The sequence below is a fragment of the Patagioenas fasciata genome, chromosome 1, assembly GCF_037038585.1.
Source record: "Patagioenas fasciata isolate bPatFas1 chromosome 1, bPatFas1.hap1, whole genome shotgun sequence".
NCBI classification, from domain to species: Eukaryota; Metazoa; Chordata; class Aves; order Columbiformes; family Columbidae; genus Patagioenas; species Patagioenas fasciata.
This window is the reverse complement of record NC_092520.1, coordinates 50,733,042-50,749,696: the sequence shown is the minus strand read 5'-3', so window position 1 is coordinate 50,749,696 and position 16,655 is coordinate 50,733,042. Positions and strand designations below refer to the sequence as shown.

The following is a 16,655-nucleotide window of genomic DNA, read 5'->3' as shown; positions in this document are numbered from 1 at the left end:
CCCTTCTCTTGTAAAACATTTAGCTCTGAATCAGCTGTCTGGTTGTACTAACTTTCTCCTCTGTAATTTCAGTGCTTGCCCTGGTGACCCCATTATCTCTCACAGTGCTCTAACATTTTTTTTCTTTCTAGTTATATTCATTCTTTAGACTTCTCTGTCTCTCACAACTGATTTCTTGATTAGATTTACAAATTCAGCAGCTTTCCTATTTTTTTTTCCTTTTTGTCTTTTTCTTTTCCTCCTCCTTCTCCCTCTCCTTCTCCTTTTTTTCTTTTTTTTTTTTCCTTTTCCTTTCCTTTTCCTTTTCCTTCCCCTTTTCATTTCATAATTTATGTGTACAAATGGTGCTTTTAACTACTTTCCTTCAGGTCTGTTCAGGATTTCCTCACAAAAATTTCCCTCTCTTTAGCTGTATTTCACACAATATCACCACCTCTCTTAGAGAGATCACAAGGTCTTTATTTCACCTGTATCTCCCTTGACATATTAGTATTTATCATAACTTTCACCTTGATATCTTACCAACTTGGACAACATTCTGTCATTTGTGCATTTTTTATAAATTCAACTGAAATATTTAAATATTCAAGTAGTGAAGTATTTTGATGGCCAGGCAAAGCCATTATACCAGTACAAATATGTACACAACTTCATATGCACTTTCACATGTCTAAGCCTTGGTGCTTCAAAATTTATTGTAAAATTATTTGTATCTATTGATCAGTTTTACAAAGCTATTTTATCTATGTTGTTAAACAGATGTTAAGATAATGAGAAGCTAAGAAATTACTTCGTGTTTCATACGATATCATATCTACTTAGAAACAGATTTGTTTTGGGGATGTAGTATTTTTACAATGTTCTGTGATGCTGTTTATTGTTAAATCATAATTATCATTGACCTAAAACTACATGACTTCTTGTTTTCACATTTTGCTTAGCAAGATCTATTTGGCAAGCAGTGGTTGTGATATTTTTCTACTCTCATGTTCTTTTCCTCTCTTTTTTTTTCTGTGCTGTCTATAAGCAATCAATTTCTTTATGAAAATTTAATGCAAAATAAAGCAGAAATAATGATAAAGTGGTATTATAATAATTCAGGGGGTTTTTAGCTTATTCAGTATATTAATCCAATTTAAGATGCATCAATCATTTTGTCATATATCAAATGATAAAATAAAACATCATATTGCTCAATTTCCTTTTACAATATCAAATGTTTGTTTATTGGCTATGAAAGTAATCGTATCCTAAAGTATATATCTTTTGATATATACTCATTTCATGTGCTTAGTACTATGTAAACTCACATTAATACACATTACTTACCTTGAGAGTTCTGTATTTTTTGTATTTTAGACTTGGCACAAGCAATACAGTTCTAATGTACCAAATGCAGAACTAAGGATTAATATTCACACTGGATTAATACATTTAGCAGTACTGTATACTCTTAACACAGCGATTGTTGTTAAACACTGCCAGTATTTGCTATCACTAAGCAGACTATAATATTCTGACTTCGAATGTTGCACAAGTCATTAATCAACTGACATGGTTGCATTTAAAAGACTGTGCTTTTTTTACTCAGGTATGTTTTATTTGATAGACTAGTAAAACACAACTCTACATGAAAATACAAAAAACCCTGTAGATACAGAATAAATTTTTTAAATGGAAGCAATCCATTCTTGGCATGTTTTCATATTTATTTATCTGAGGTAAAAGTAGAAATTTTAACATACGCAAAGTACAAGTATGTATCACTTGCCTTTAAAATAAACTTATAAGAAAACTGTTGTCACTTCATAAGTGTAATGCTGTGGCATTATAAAGGCTGAGTAACAGAGATATAACATGAGATATGCTAAGATGTGATGAGTCATATTTTTTTTCCATATTCCACAGAGAAAATGAGCCGGCATGTCATTTCACTCGAAGAGCTCAAACAGGCTAAAAACCTGCATTCCTGGGAAAAGCAGAACCGTTTTAAATATAGATTCACTGTATTCTGGAGTGTTCCTGCATGATTTGCCAACACCAACAATGCACGGAATTCGATTCACATATTTCACATTTTTCATTTACATTTCAGACTCTGGGCCCCTTGGAGTAATCCTGGTCTTCTGTGGTGGGTTGGCCATGGTTGGTTATCAGGTGCCCACCAAAGCTGCTCTGTCACTCTGCTCCTCTTCAGCTGGACAGAGAGAGAAAATATATCAACAGGCTTGTGGGTCAAGATAAGGACAGCAAAATCATTCAGCAATTACTGTTATGGGCAAAATAGGCTCAACTTTGGGAAATTAGTTTAATTTATTAACAATGAAATCAGAGTAGGATGATGAGAAATAAAAACTAAATCTTAAAATGTCTTCCTCCCCACCCCTCCCTTCTTCCTGGGATTAAATTTACTCCTGAGTTCTCTACCTCCTGCCCCATAGTGGTACAGCGGGACAATTAACGGGGGTTGTGGCCAGTTCCTGACATGTTGTCTCTCCTGCTCCTTCCTCGTCACAGGGAGGACTCATCAAACTCTTCTCTGCTCCAGCATGGGGCCCCTCCCACAGGAGACAGTGCTCCATGAACTTCTCCAACACGGTTCCCTCCCACAGACTGCAGTTCTTCACTAACTGCTCCAACATGGGTCACTTCCACACTGTGCAGTCCTGCAGGAACAGACTGCACCAGTGTGGGACCCTCTCTCTCCACGGGTCCACAGGTCCTGCCAGGAGCCTGCTCTAGCATGGGCTTCCCATGAGGTTACAGCCTCCTTCAGGTACATCCACCTGCTCTGGTGTGGGGTCCTCCATGGACTGCAGTGGGATATGTGCTCCATCATGGACCTCCATGGGCTCCAGGGGGACAGCCAACCTCACCATGGGCTGCACCACAGGCTGCAAAGGAAACTCTGCTTCAGCTCCTGGAGCAACTCCTCCCCCTTCTTCTTCATGGATCTTGGTGTCTGCAGAGTTGTTCCTCTCACATATTCTCATTCCCCCCTCAAGCTGCAATTGCTCAGTTTGGGTTTTTCCCCCCCTTCTTACATATGTTGTCACAGAGGCCCCACCACCATCACTCACAAGCCAGTGTCGGGTCTGTCTTGGAGATGGCTGGCATTGGCTCTATCTGATGTGGGGGAAGCTTCAAGCAGCTTCTAATAGTGGCCATTCCTGTGCCATCCCCCCCCGCTACCAAAACCTTGCCATGGAAACACAATACGTCTTTTGATATCATTTATCTGAACAAAAGAGAGGTGGATAACCCTAAGGATTCTTTTCCCCCCTTTGATTGTGATAATTTGGGCATCTCCTACAAAATACAGTTTTGGCAGTTCTAGAAGGTAAACAGACCAGCTCTCTGACAGAGAGCTGTGTGTTGATCTGCTGCAGTATTCACAGCAAACACAGGATTTTGGCAGACTGTATTTTAGCAGGTTTTATTAGATTTACACATTAAAAAGGTTATTCATATGTATAATGGTGTGCTACTTCTTGATTATTAGCTTAGGGGAGACATTTGGTGCTGCAGGTAAAGTCTTACAGATTTGAGAGCCTTAGACAGAGCACCACTTCTTGTAATTTTACAGAGACATTTGAAGCAAAACACAGAATAACGTACCATTCCTGAAAATAATTTAAAGAACTGAAAAATACAAAAAAATCACACAGAGAGGGAAAAACATCTTTCCATAACACATCTTTACATGACACAGTATGTTATTATCTTGCTAAGCTGTAGTTGCCAGAAGCAGTTTTGCTTTTGGCAAAAATGTTTATGGTGCTATTCCTAGTGGATTATTTGCCATGATGATTCATTTTCACTTATTTTGTAAAGGTATGAAGAAAAAAATTGTGATATAGAGCAGTACAAGTCTTTGTTCTGTGATTTTGTTTTCTGCTCATTTAGAAGTCTTTTAAAATCAAAGTCTGAGGTGTATTAAAATGAAAGCTTTTTATTGGCTTTATCTGAGTGTAGCAATATATATATGCATTTGTTTTATGCATTGTAGTAGGAGGTGTTCTAGGAACCAATCACCAAATATTCAGTAGCACTTCGGTTATTCTGTGTATATAACTGTAGTAAATAATATCAGTTTCTTTTCAGTTTTTGTTTCCACATCTTCAAAATATAACTTTTTTTTTTGTTGTTGTTTTAATATAATTTTGCTTTGAAATCTAGTACATTGAAGGTAAGAAATAAATTCCGTAAATTTCTTTCTAACATGTTCAATTTCAGACCCTTTTTAAAACATGATTAAGTTCACTCATAAATTAAGATAAATGCCATTTTATTCTTTCATGCTTGTATTCCACCTACTCATCTACCCAGACAGCAGATTTTCTCTGCTTTACTTTAGATTTCTTTGTAATTTTCCCTACTTTTTCTGTGTTCTTTCCCTAGCAGTTTTTCAAATGTTATTCTCTCCTTGTCATGGCTGACAAACTGAAAGTTTTTAAGAAATGTAGTAAAGGACAAGTAGAATCTAAGAGTTATAACATAGAACTGCAAACACTGAAGTATCTGTTTCTTTTTCTTCATGACGTTCAGATGTTTTCTCCTACTCTAGGAAAGACGCAATCTGTGTGTTGATAAACCTATCCACAAAATGAGGACAATAATATTTATCACTTTCATGTCTTGCTATCAAGCTGTAATTAGACCATACAGTTAAACATTTTGAGAAAGAAGAAGCTGTTGGAGTATGAAACTTGGTTTAATCATGTGTGTTAATTTTTATAAGCTATAGCTCAGTAATGATATAATTTAGTAAACTAGATGACTTAAAAAGAAAAAAAAAACATACACACACACACACAGCAAAACTCCTTGATTAACTTGAAACATCAAACTTGGGTTCTGACTTCATTCTTCATCTTTTTAAAATACCTGAGAATCTAGAACTTGTTTCTTTCTAGGTACAATCTTTTCATTTGTAAAAGTCACAACTAAATAAATGTTTTTCTATATGTAATGGGTATATAAAACTATGCACTCTAAAATTCAAAAGGGCTTCTACAATGCAAAAGGACTTCTAAAGACCTCAAAAATTAAGATTTTTTTTTAAATTTTCCTTTACTTTTAGGAAGAATGTTCCACAGTGACATTTGACCAGCCTTCCCATCCCGCATGCCTGATTTTGGTATTTGAATGTGTACAGAATTTACAGAATAATTCCTTTAAAAGATTCAAAGAATTGTATTTTTAATTAAGCACCATCTTCAAAGACATATGGTATCATTCATAGACTCATTTCCTCTGTCTCTAATTTATGTGAAGATGTCTAGTCAAGGCCTTGGCTTTGCTTTGAGGAGATCTACGTATTGCCACATTTATTTAGTTACTGCATTTTTACATATTTCACATAAATTCTAGTCAGTTTAATTTCTTTCATGTACACCACATTTCTGAGAAACTATTCTAATAAGTCAAGACCATATTTGAAGAAAGTTTTAAATTCCTCATCAAAGAGACTGCTACCCTTTAATATAGATCTATATAAGTTATATAGCATGGAAATATTGGAAGATTGAATGTTCAGGAGTATCTAGTCCATGAAACCTCTTCTGCTGATATGTAGCATGCAGGTTCAAGCAATAAAAGCAGCTATTGACCTTCATTTTGGTTTCTGTTCGCTATCAAAAAATGCAAGTGCTGCAACACAGAACAACTTTGTGCAACGATCGTTTCTGTTACATCTGCTAAGGAACCAAACTTTCCTCTGCTCTTCATTTATATTTATGTCCCTTTGTTTCAGTATAACTACTTGCATGTGCGCTATCATTACCATGCACCCAATTTATGTCTGAAGTGTCCAGAAACAATGGTTCCACAAATCAAGCTTAAGCAGGCTCCAGCTCTGGCTGCTGTTCTACTCCAATACATTCCAAGTGATTAACACCACCTGTGGCACTCCTAATTCACAGCAGCAGACAATTATATCCCTTGGATACCCATTATGGGTAATTATTCCCATGACAGACTATTAGATATGGGTTGTGAACATCTCGGCTGTAAACTTTTTTTTGCAATTTTATTTTAATTTTGATATTACCATTGAGGGGCATATTTGGGGAACAAATCAGAGACTTACAATAATGGTATGCTTACAACAAGAAAAAGATTCATTTTTATTGCTGGAGTTGTAGTCAGATTCATTATTTAAATAAGTGATTAAAGGAGATTTTACATGTTTGCCATTACAAGATTATTTTATTTCATTCTTTTAGTACACAGGCAATAGCAAATCCTGCTGATAAACTGACACTTGAGGCAGTTAGAAACTAATTGGTTTTGTTTTAAAGATTGTCTGCTCTTCTTAACAAATATTTTCTTTTCTTTTTTAATTCTGAAGATACAAGCTGGATCTCTTATAAGCATTTAGGGGAATTCTCAGAGTGAAAAAAGGGTTTATCTCCAAGACAAAAATTTATAAAACTTTCCTATTGCTGTTGCTTTAATTTAATTTTAAGGGCCCTTCACTTATTTATTTATTTATTTATTTAAGAAATAACAGGATTTAACACAACCATAATCTCTTTGATTTCCTATCACATATGATATGGTCTTATGTGGAAAATAAGCATGCTCTGAATCTGAATTTCGATAACTTCACTTTCAGTCAGGATGAAGTGTACTGAAATAAATGGAAATAAGATAACAAATGTAAATATAAATGAACGAACAATCGATTATTTTTTGTATATTCATTTTCAGGATGTCAATTGATATAAAAGTGCTAATATTGAGTTAAAAAGAAAGAGAATGGAAAAATGGAAGAAATCAGTTTGTTTATTAAATTAAAAATGGAAAACAATGTGGTTATCAATATATTAGAGAGAATGAAAAGGAAAAAAAAACACATTAATTTAAAAGGAGAAATATTTACACATGACGTGAATGTAGCAATTATGGTTTCATTAATAAGGCTGAGTTCAGGTTCGATTTTCTGTATTGACTTATTCTCTTTGACAAATATGAAGAAAACACTTCCTGTGATACCCCCATCAGGATTCTCCCTCTAACCTCAGGCCATTATTGAATAAGTAAAATCTTCAGCTATTAATTATAGCTGCTGCTGTGTTGGAGCAGAGGAACAGACTAGGTCAGCTGATAAGACCTCCATGCTTCTTTCATGTGATTTATTGAACTTTCAAAATCCTGTAGGTATTTCACAAGTGTTGTTGAAATGTGCTATATGACAGAAAGATATTGTAAGTTACAATTGCCCTCAGTCCAAGCTTGGGTTCATCTTTATGCTCTAGTAAAAATCTGCCTGACATCTGTAACAGCAAAGTGAGATAACTTTGACAAAATTCAGAAGAAACAGAACAAATCCAAAACCTGTTACTGTAGGCTAAATGTGCTATGCGAAGAATCTAGGCATGATGAATGGGATCTGACTCTGTTGCACACACAGTCTGACTTTACCACAGTTTTTCATGTGCTGGTGGATCACTCAGAGAGACTGAAGTCATGGAAGCAAATGGGATTTGTACAGAGACCGTGTGCACTATAGGCTTGGACTGTGTATCAAATAGCCTGGAAATTTGAATCAAAGCTCTGATGTCTTGTAGCCAACAGTGTGGACATGAATAGCTCTCAGAGAGTTTCTCTGGACTTTATATTCTTCAGTCAGTAGAAACACAGCATAGCTTCCTGAAAGACTAACTGGCACCATGCCACAAATTAAGTGTGGGAAACCGCATTACTTTGAAATTGCGTAATTATTTCTGAGTTCCTCTAAGCCAAACTTAATTTCTTACCCTCTTTTGAAAGGTAAAGTAGGCCATGGAAAATATTTATGAAGTTATCTGTCATATTTAATGACTATCTTCAAGTAACTCTCAGATCAGATGAATTGTTTTAAATAGTAAAACAACATCCAATTTCATGGGGCAGATTGCCCCCAGGAATTCACTGTACCTATACAGGTATGAAAATAAATGTGCTCAATAGGTAATGGATGAAAACTTCCAGTAGATGAGTTTTAGATGTCTGAAAATTATGCTTTGGTGCAGTTCTTTACAGGAATACAAGCACATTTCCTGAAAATTAGTGAGAGATTTATGTCTAAATATATTCCATGAACTCAGCTCTTGTTTGTACTTACTGAAATGAATAGTGTAACTAGCAAACTTCTCTTGATATCTAAGCCAGGAAATGAACTCATATTTAAGAGCCGTAATGACTGAGGATGCTTACAGTTAACATTTATGATCTATAATTTCCTTTCCACAGTGAAGGAATAAAATGAGTAGTTAATAAGACTGTACAGCAGCTTTTAAAAATATGATCAAGCATATGCATATCCCACATAAATGGCAAATGTGAAGGATTTAAATTCAAAATTAGTTTCTTCTGATCTTGTCCAGTAAGAATAGATCAGTTGAAGTGAACAACTAAAACCAGGTTGGAGTTCCTGCAGTACCTGAAAAAGCAGGATTATTTTATTACCTGTGAACAGGTAAAACTGGAGATGATTCTATGCTCTTGACATTACTTCAAGAAGCACACACCACAACCTACATTACATCACTAAAATTCACTGAAAGTGGGGTAGGGAGGGAAAGTGACAGGGGTAAGAAAATAAATCACATCGGAGCTGAAGTTGCTCAGAGTAACTTGACTTTACAAGCCAGATTTCACATTTTAAATGTGAAGCACTTTGCTGAAACTGTGATAGAGACAGAGGAATACCCTTTCTCTTTTCCTTTGGTCAGACATAAAACTTCAATATTGCTTGTATAAGTCAGTCAGACTCACAGCGAGAGTTTGGACACTAGTACTCTGCAGACTGCTTCTGGTTTTCTCACTTCATCCATCACAGGTCAATTGTTAAATCCTGGCAGTTTATAAGAGCACATCAAGTGTAGAAAGCATTTGCAGAATACTTAATGGCCACATAGAAAAGATTTTAAAGTTCAACTGCACCATCAGAATAGTCTGTTGAAGAGCAGTATTCTTAGAGGAATTTGGAAATTAACATTAAACTCAAAGGACACTGTTCTACATGCATACCAAAGGTAATACAGAGGGCTCAATGTTTACTGCTCAAGCACTGGTAGACAGTCTGTGGCTTCACTGGCTTTGCTCAGTGTGAAAACTTGTTTAGCTGAAAAAAATTACTCAACTCTATTGTCACCCCTTCCTAAAAAACAAACAAACAAACAAAACAAAGCAAACAACAAAACCAAAACCAAAACCAAAAAAAACCAACCTTGTCTTAATTTAGTGGTCTAAACTTCTTGATCTGTTAATGACAGACTACCTTGCTGGCAAACCAAACTGACCTTTCTTATCATTCACAATACATTGCTCTCTTCTTCACAGTGTTAGTAACTTTTATTTTTTCTTTCTTGTCTGGAAAGTCAAATTTTTAAGTGATGAACAAAATTTGCGGAGCATAAGTTGACTGTCTTCAGAGTTGTTAGAAGTGGTGAAGGCTCCCTTTCACACTCCTTATTCTATTACTGACAAAAGATCCTTTAGACTTCAACTCCATTCCAACTGTGTTTAAAGAAAGAAACAATGCCATCTGTCAGTCATTTTTCCAAATGTTGAAATCACTCTCTATTATGAGCAGTATATCTGAAAATAGACCTGAAGAGAGTATTTCTTTTATGTCTGTTGCTAAGAAGGGACTACCTAGTAACTTGGAACTAATGTTATTGTAATTTTATTTGTGTTCATACCACTGGATATGCAAAGTAAGTTCTACCTATGCAACAATAAAGAATTTAAGAGATATTTCTAGACTTTTAGACAGCATTTCACTCTATTTGTGACAGTTGCATTTTAGCAATGTAATGGTAAAATGAATTTTTAAACTTGAAACAATTTAGAAAATAAAGAACATTTATTATAACATATTTAGATAAAAAGAAAGGTAGTTAACTTTAAGTAAAGTTTCTATTTTTTATTATTTAACTTCCTTATATCAAATGGCAATTCAGTACTTTCAGATTTCATAATGTTCCTGCTTATGACATATCCCTTTTTGATTTACCAAATTACTTAACTATGAAAAGGTACTTGGATATAAATTGTGATACATATATTAGAAATGAAATAGAATTTACTGTAATTATACTTTGAGAAAAATATCTATTAAGTATTATACTTCTTCAGAATATTCCACTGAAAAGCCTATTTCAAACTTTTCAGAAGACAAAAACTAACTTCTTAATAAAATTTGAGCTGCAAAAAACATAAATAACATAAAAATTACACTGAAATCAAGATTCAGCAGTGGTCTGGATGCATCTGATATATCCTTTTCCCCCTCCTTTCTGTCATCTGGCATGTTTAGTAAATTCTAGGAAAAAGCATTTCACAGCATTGCAGTGATTATATACTTTATAATTCATAATGAAAGTTATTAAATATCTCTTTTTACAAACTTCTGTGATCACCATAATTGTGCTACATATTGCTGTTGAATTTGTCCTACAAAATAAAAGAAGCAGAATATGGCCACCAGAAGATAAAAATTGAAAAATCCTGCCAGGGCATCTGATCTATCATCCAGAATTTTCAGTGTTGCACATTTTGAATTTCAATGGACTTCATGCCCATTGAATATCTTTGAAGATTAGAATCTCGATATTTTGCAATTTTCAGTAGAAGACTGGATTAAACCACAGTTAAGATTTTCTGTAAAGTAGTATTTAGCAATTTTCCACAGCCTAGTAGAGCTGATAGAATTTTCTGCCATATTTATTTTCTCCTGCTTGTTTACATCTCATCTGTTTTTAGTCTAAACAACTCTTATTGCTGATTAGTATTCAGGTGCTCAGATTCTGGTTTGAATGTAATAGAATTTTCTGTATATAAATTAAAGAGTAAATTAAGGAAATATTTCTGCAGCCCTTGTGATTGACACCAAAAGAGATGAGCAATCTTTTAGAGATTGTTCCAGAGAGAAGAGAGTCTGGAATGGAAATGGTTTTGGCTGACATTGTTAGAGGTAGAATGATCAGACTGAAAGGAATCATGGTGCATGTCTGAAACATGTTCTATAATATTTTACATTTTGCTATTTGTGTAAGTTTTATTCTTTAAAAACGTAGCTGCAATAGTTCGGAGTCTAGGGGAGCAAAAGTCATAGACTGCGCAGGAGTTAGTCACAGGCTGAAGTTACAGACTGGGAAGTCATAAACTGGGAAGTCTATAATCTACCAGCAACTTATATTGGTGATACCACTGAGAGGATGCTGAGTCTAGTGAACCCTACAGATTATCATCCACTCTTACTATTCCATGCAGAGTCCAATGGTACTGCACTGAGGCAACTCAGAAGCATAGAAAGTGATTATATGTCCTTTGGAGGAATATTAAGAGGATCTGGAGCACAGGTGGTGTTCTCCTCTGTCGTCTCAGTGAGATGAAGGGGTTCACGAAGCAGCAAATGAATTAAATAGGTCAATGCCTGGCCACATGGCCGGTGCCATACTTAAGGTTTTGTCTTCTGTGATGATGGATCTATTAATACCTTTGAGAAGCCAGGTCTATTGGGAGCAGATGAGATTCACCTAATCAAGTCAGGCTGGAGGATTTTTGCCAAGAAGCTGTCCAGGCTTATACAGAGAGCATTAAACAGCAGAGGAAAGCGATGGAGCTTTAAGCAATAGATAAAAATCAGAGGCTGCTGATGTATTAAAAATCAAAAGGGAAACACCTGTTGTTTGGGAATAGACTGTAGTAGCTTGTTGAATTATTTGGTATACTGCTCATTATAGAACTTCGGATGGTCTGTTCTTCACCAGGACTACTGACATCCCATGGGATGCACCTCTTGCAGAAGGGGAAAAGTGATTTTGCTCACTGGCTAGCATGGCTGATTGACAGGACTTTAAACTAGATTGGAAGGGGGAAGGGGACAGTACCAGGCTAGTCAACGACGAGCAATGGGATGGCATATGAAAGCTCGAGAAGCTGAGGACAGTGAGATTATTCAGACTGCACCACGAGATGAAGGGCACAAGAACACTTGAAGTGCTTCTACACTAATGCATGCAGCATGAGGAAAAAGCAACATGAACTAGAAGCCTTGGCCTAGTCCCAGGGATACGATATAATTGGCATTAGTGAAACCTGGTGGGATGAGTCCTGTGACTGTGGTGTGCTATGATGGACAGTTATAGGCTCTTCACAAGAGACAGGTAGGGCAGGAGAGATGGGGGAGTATCATTGTATGTAGCCAAGCAACTGGAATGCTTGGAGCTGGTAGATGGCGATGGCAAAGTTTAGAGTCTTCAGGTAAGGATTAAGGAACAGACAAAGCAGGTGTCATCATGGGAGTAGAGGCCACCCAGCCAGGACAATGACACTGAGGAGTGTCATTCTTTAAGGAACTCAGGGAAGCCTCTAAGTCATCTGCTCTTGTTCTTATGGGCAACTTCAACTTGCCAGATATCAAGATGGGAAGAAGTTTTTGAAAGTGGCGGGGTCCATCAGTGCTGGTCACTTTTCAAGTATCACCTCCTAAAAGCACAGGACCAGGCAATTCCAAAATATCAAAAATCTAGCAGATGAGGCAAAAAGCCAGCTTGGATGAGCAAGGATCTTCTTCTTGAACTATGGTAAAAAAAGAAAGTATATGGTCAGTGGAAGCAAGGTCAGGCATTATGGGAGGACTACAGAGATGATGTTCACCACAGCAGGGAGGAAATTTGTGTGGCCAAAGCTCAACTTGAGTTGAAGCTGGCCAGTACCATGAAGGACAATAAAAAGGGCTTTTTAAAATACGTTAATGGCAAAAGACAGACCAGAAATAACATTGGCCCATTACTTGATGAGCATGGTCAACTCATAAAAAGGGACATAGGCAAAGCCGAGATGTTTAATGCTTTCTTCACTTCGTTCTTCAACACTGAAGATGGACACAAGGGCCCCCATAGCCCTGGGCTAGAGAATCGTGGTTCTGAGAACAATAAACTCCCAGTCAATCCGGAACTTGTGCAGGGTTTGCTGCTCCAACTAGATTCCCTACCAGTAGATGAGGCCTGATGGAATTCATCCAAGAGTGCATAAAGAGCTGCCTAATGTCATAGCAAGACCTCTCTCCATGATTTTTCAGTGTTCCTGGGAATCTGGACAGCTCCCAGTTGACTGGAAGATGGCAAACATTGTCCCAATCTACAAGAAGAGCAACAGGGATGATCCTGGCAACTACTGGCCTGTCAGCATCAATTCTGTGCTTGGCAAAATTATGGAGAAGATTATCCTGGGAGTTATTGAAAAACACCTGAAAGACAACGCAGTCATTGGTCCCAGCCAGCATGGGTTTATGATGGAAAAGTCTCACCTGACCAACTTAATTTTGTTCTACAACAAGGTTACCCATCTAGTTGACCAAGGGAAGCCTGTCAACGTGATCTTTTTGGATTTCAGTAAAGCCTTCTATACTGTCTCTCACAGTATCCTCCTGGACAAGATGGCCAGCATACAGCTGGGTAAACACACAATGCAGTGGGTGAGGAATTGGCTGACGGGTCAGGCACAGAGCATTCTAGTAAAGGCAGTTACGTCATGCTGGCAACCAGTCACTAGCACGGTTCCATAGGTATCCATCTTAGGGCCAGCACTAATTAAATGACTTAGACTCAGGACTTGAGGGATTGCTTAATAAGTTTGCTGATGACACAACATTGGGGTGAGCTGTCAACACTCTTGAGGGCAGAGAGGCCCTGCAAAGGGATCTGGACAAACTGGAGAACTGGGTAATCACCGACCGCATGAAGTTTAACAAGGGCAAGTGCTGTATTTTGCACCTGGGAAATGGCAACACTGGCTGCACCTACAGGCTGGGGAACAAGATGCTGGAAAGCAACTCTGCGGAGATGGATCTGGGGGTTCTGGTTGACAGCAAGTTGAACATGAGCCAACAGTGTGCCCTGGCAACCAAGAGGGCCAACCGTGTCCTGAGGTGCATCAAGCACAGCATTGCCAGCTGGGCGAGGGAGGTGATTGTCCCGCTCTGCTCTGCACTAATGTGGCCTCACCTGGAGTACTCTGTGCAGTTCTGGATGCCACAGTATAAAAAGGATATAGAGCTGCTGGGGAGTGTCCCGAGTAGGGCCATGAAGCTGGTGAAGGGTTTGGAGAAGAAGCTATATGAGGAGTGGTCAAAGTCACTTGATTTGTTCAGCCTGGAAGAGAGGAGACTAAGGGAAGATCTCATCATGGTCTACAGCTTCCTCACAAGGGGAAGAGGAGGGGCAGGTGCTGATCTCTTCTTTCTGGTGACCAACAATACAACCCGTGGGAATGGCAGGAAGATGTGCCGGGGAGGTTTAGATTGGTCATTAAGAAAAGATTCTTCACCCAGAAGGTGGTGGAGCACTGGACCAGGCTCCTCAGGGAGGTAGTCAGGGCCCTAAGCCTGTCAGTATTCACTGTGTGACTGGACAATGCCCTCAGACACATGGTGTGAATTGTGAGGTTGTCATATACAGGGACAGGAGCTGGACTCCATGATACTCATGGGTCTCACCAACTCAGGACATTCTGTGATTCTATGATAACTTGTTTAGAAACTGCTTATACAGAACTCATGTCTGGCTTTTAACCCACCAGTACCTTAAAGTCCTTCTCTGCAAGGCTGCTCTCAATCCATTCATCTCCCAGTTCGTATTGATATCTGTGATGGCTGTGACTCTGGTACAGGACCTTGCACTTGGCCTTGTTGAACATCACAAGGTTTGCATGGGTCCATTTGTCAAGCCTGCCAGGATCCCTCTGGACGGCATCCCTTTCTTCTAGCATATCAACTGCACCGCTCAGCTTGCTGTCATCTGCAAACTTGCTGAGCGTGTACTCAATCTCACTATGCCATTGATAAAGATATTGAACAGTACTCATCTCAGTACTGACCCCTGAAGGACATTACTTGTTACTGATCTGAGGGTGGAAGCAGCTTTCCTATGAGGAAAGGCTGAGGGAGTTGGGATTGTTGAGCCTGGAGAAGAAAAGGCTCCAGGGAAACCTTATTGCAGCCTTTCAGTATAAAAAAGGTGCTTATAAAAAAGATGGAGACAGACTTGTTGCCAGGGCCTGTAGTAACAGCACAAGGGCCAGTGGTTTTGAAGTGAAAGAGGTAGATTTCAATTGGATGTCATGAAGAATTTTCTACTCTTAGGGTGGTGAGGCATTTGAATAGGTTGCCAGAGAAGCTGTGGGTGCCCCATCATTGGAAGGTCAGATTGGGTGGAGCTCTGAGAAACCTGATCTAGTGAAAGATGTCCCTGTCCATAGCAGGGGGGTTGGAGTAGATGATCTTTAAAGGTCCCTTCCAACCCAAAGTATTCTGTCATTCAGTGATCCTATGAGTTGAGGAGTCTTCTTCAGAAGTTTCCCGTGGTCAACAAGGATCTTGTTTCTGAGACATGTTATGAGGTCTGCGCATGTACAAAAGCACAGATACCACTAAAGACAGGAGCAGCTAGCTTGGGCATCCAGGTAGAGCAGCTATCAAAGCAAACAATGCTAGGAGTGGCTAGCTGGACTAGCTATTGAGGCAAGATCAGCAGACAAAGAGACTGTGTGGGTAGAATATTAGCAGTTAGCATGACTTAGCAGCTAGCACAACCAGTTTGTTAGAAAGGTAGAAAGTTTGTTGATGCCCTTCTATCCACCAAGACAGGTGACAGAGCAATGGAACCTGGAAAATGCAAATGGTGAACTAGGGAGGTCTAACAGGACACAGAAAGTTACCAGCTGTTCCAACAGTTGTTTTATCAGCAATACAGATTAGGAAGTTGTCAGGAAATTGAATATTCATGGAGTTTATTAAAGAAACAGTCAATGCATATTATATCATTTAACTCTCTATTGTATTTATTTAAGGGAACTACTGTTTTTTGAATCACTTTTGCAAATGAGCAACATTAACTAAGCACTGCACCAGCTTATGTTAATTTCACCAGGTTTCTGGGTTTACACCACTGATTATAAATGATCCCTCATAATTGAATCTGTATTTTTGTTGACAGTTACCATCCAGCAGAACAACAGCACATATTCTTTCTTTATTATCACTTATTCAAGCCATATATATTTGGATTTTTTAGGCATTTTTCTCATTTTAATTCCACCAAATGGCATAAAAGTCATTCTGCTTTTCATATGTTCCTCACTCATAACATTTCCTTCACCCTGGTAAGACGGTGAGTACATAATGAACACCCTGTAAGAAGTTTTGTCTCACTGTGGCTGTTAGAGATGAAATATCCCTTGCACATCTCACAATAAAGAGAATTAATCTGGCTTTATTCAGACATGTATAAATCAACAATGACTCAACTGGTCTCTGCAGAATAACAGGTACATAACCAGCAAAGTTATGTTCAAAATCAACCCCCAGATTTGATAGATATACTCTAAAATTGTTATGGACTCCTTACCTGATGCTAACTAAGAGTGAAAATAGTCTCACAGTTCACCTTATGAAAAAAGGCATGCTGCTGAGGGTAAAGAAAAACTAATAATACAGAAATCTTTACTCCCACAGTAGTCGTCCATCACAGAGTTCCCCACATCTTCCTCTGAATTTTTTTTAGAGGGACTGCAGAGTTTGAATATAAGACTGTGTCAACTACCAGTATTATCCTCCTGTAGTCACAAGCTTCACATTGCATTATAACATTGGGAATTTC

At 38.0% G+C, this 16,655-nt stretch overlaps 1 long non-coding RNA gene across 2 annotated transcripts in view; it reads right to left on the bottom strand.

Moving 5' to 3' along the window:
- Positions 1 to 282: 282 nt before the first annotated feature.
- The window catches only part of LOC139827592 (uncharacterized), a 69,815-nt gene continuing 53,442 nt past the window's right edge, over positions 283 to 16,655 (bottom strand). Inside the window, exons 3-4 of one of the 2 annotated variants that reach the window (XR_011738408.1) lie at positions 2,787 to 2,894; positions 283 to 2,197 (exon numbers count right to left, since the gene is read on the bottom strand). This is a non-coding gene — a long non-coding RNA (uncharacterized lncRNA). Of the gene's footprint in view, positions 2,198 to 2,786; positions 2,895 to 6,898; positions 9,508 to 16,655 lie in introns of those variants that run through there. The other variant, XR_011738404.1, reaches the window with a different exon arrangement.